This window comes from Octodon degus, unplaced genomic scaffold, assembly GCF_000260255.1.
Source record: "Octodon degus isolate 3935 unplaced genomic scaffold, OctDeg1.0 scaffold00144, whole genome shotgun sequence".
In the NCBI taxonomy this organism is placed as follows: Eukaryota; Metazoa; Chordata; class Mammalia; order Rodentia; family Octodontidae; genus Octodon; species Octodon degus.
Window position 1 is genome coordinate 6,893,702 of NW_004524720.1, and position 2,476 is coordinate 6,896,177.

A 2,476-nucleotide genomic window follows, 5' to 3' on the forward strand; every position below is an offset into this window, starting at 1 on the left:
GGGGGGGGGCGGTGGCAGTAGTGAACCAGGAGAAGGTTTGATGTGGCCAAGACAAGTGATACTCAAATTGGGTTTGTCAGTTTTCCATCTGTGGGGAAGTCATCACTGCTGAGTAACCTGGCAGGAGTGTATTCTGAGGTGACATCCTATGAGTTTACTATTCTTACAACTGTGCCTGGTGTCATCAGGTACAAAAGTGCCAAGATCCAGGTCCTAGATCTCCCAGGTATCATTGACATTGAAGCTCCCAAGGATGGGAAAGATAGAGGTTGTCAAGTCATTGCAGTGGTCTGTACATGCATTTTAATCATGATTGTTCTGGATGTCTTGAAACCCTTGGGACACAAGAAGATAATTGAAAATGAGCTGGAAGGCTTTGGCATTTGCTTGAATAGCAAACCTCCTAACATTGGTTTTAAGAAGAAAGACAAGGGAGGCATTAATCTCACAGTCACTTGCCCTCAGAGTGAGCTAGATGCTGAAACTGTGAAGAGCATTATTGCTGAATACAAAATTCATAATTCTGATGTAACTGCATAGTGATGCCACAGCTGATGATCTCATTGATGTGGTGGAAGGAAAAGTGTATATCCCTTGTATCTATGTATTAAACAAGATTGATCAGATCTCTATTGAGGAATTGAACATCATCTATAAGGTGTCACACCGTGTGCCAATCTCTGCCCATCACCGCTGGAATTTTGATGACTTATTGGAGAAGATCTGGGACTATCCAAAACTAGTGAGAAGCTATACCAAACCCAAAGAGCCATTACCAGATCACACATCTCCTGTGGTGCTGCCTTACTCTAGGACCACAGTGAAGGGTTTCTGCATGAAGACTCACAAAAATCTAATCAAAAAATTTAAATATGCTCTAATCTGGGGCCTCTCTGAAACACAGTCCTCAGAAAGTGGGTAAGGACCATACATTGGAGGACAAGGATGTCATTCAGATTGTGAAGAAGTGAAATCTTTCCCTTCCCTCATTTGTCAGGCTAACCACAGCCACTTTCCCCATGATCAAGCACCCTACTCAATTTCTTCTATTTTTGGCAGCCACTGGATCAGGATACAGGGCTGGGGAATGGAGACGTCCAAACTGGAACTTCATTTATCTTACTTGGTATCACCTTCTATGTTGAACTGCATTAAAGATCCAGTAGGCCTGTTCTCTATGTGCAGTTCATGTGTCCTTGTCAGATTTGTTTTGGGATGGGCTGAGCATTCAGTGAATCAGCTGTAAAAAGAATACTTTGTATCTTGGTTTTGAAAGCAAAACAGATAAAAATGTGACATATAACATCTTGTTTGATGCTTTGTGATGGGAGACCCTTCCAACTGTATGGGGCCTTCTGTCCTTTCAGATGATCTATTTCACATGGTACTGGAGAAAGGAAGGAATTGATATACTTAATTATTGCCTATAAATCAGGTTTCCATTCTGGGAGATGGTATAGTATAGCAGTTGAGTAAACATCACTGAACAGGCAGATTGGGGTTTGAATGGGCAGGTTGACCTCTAGTTAGCTTTAGAACTCTGAACAAATCTTTTAGTCCATATAAGCATCTGTTTCTTCATGTAACATGGGGATATCAGTGGTGATTGCTACTACTAAGGGAGTCAATTATTTGTAAAGTTTTCAGCATGGTAGCTGGCATATAAATACTTCAGGGAATGTTGGCTCCTGTTGTCATTGAGTCTATTCCTTTATCACTACCCAATTCAGTACATCATCAGTACTAGGTTGAATGTTGAACTGAACCTTGTAGCCAAAGCTTTCTGTTTGAACCTCCATGGCAGTCCTGGCTTCAAACCCCATAGCCTGGGTGAAGGTAGAAAGAACATTGCAAATGAGTCATCTAGTGTGATTAGAGCAGGTCTACACTTATACATGTGGAGGTGGGGGATTTAAGTTAGGAGGCTGGGATCAGGATTACCTAAGAGGATATTAAGTGCATATTAGGTTTTCTGGGGTTTTTGTTTGTTTGTTTGTTTTGTTTTGTTTTTGCCTAACCGGGGATTGAACTCAGGCCCTTCACTTATTCTACTGAGCTATCTCCCTAGCCCACATATTAGTTTTTAGAGGCTGGGAAGAATGGAATTTAAGAGAATAGCTGATTATGTGAAGCAAGTTTGCAGTAATGTTGGTGTGGTAGGTTGATGAGAATATGAGTAGAGGGTAGGTATGGGCACATGGTATGGAGGAAAAATCTAAATTTGGTAACTGATGGAGTAACATGCTTTCTGAAGTTAAAAGATTCAGTATAAACTATAAGGATGGTGGAATAGTCCCTGAGAAATTCAGAAAAGTGACAGGGTCTCCCTTGGGTAGTCCTGGCTGAACTGAAATCAGAGCAATACTCTTAGCCTTCCAAATCCTGGGTTTATAGGTATGTACTACCACACCCAGTGAGATCACAATTATTATAGCAGACTTTAGCCTGCTTAAAAAAAAGAATGACAATAATGAAA

At 41.1% G+C, this 2,476-nt stretch overlaps 1 pseudogene; it reads left to right on the plus strand.

The window, feature by feature from the left end:
- Positions 1 to 7: 7 nt before the first annotated feature.
- LOC101587765 lies at positions 8 to 971 on the plus strand (annotated as a pseudogene).
- The last annotated feature ends 1,505 nt before the right edge of the window (positions 972 to 2,476 follow it).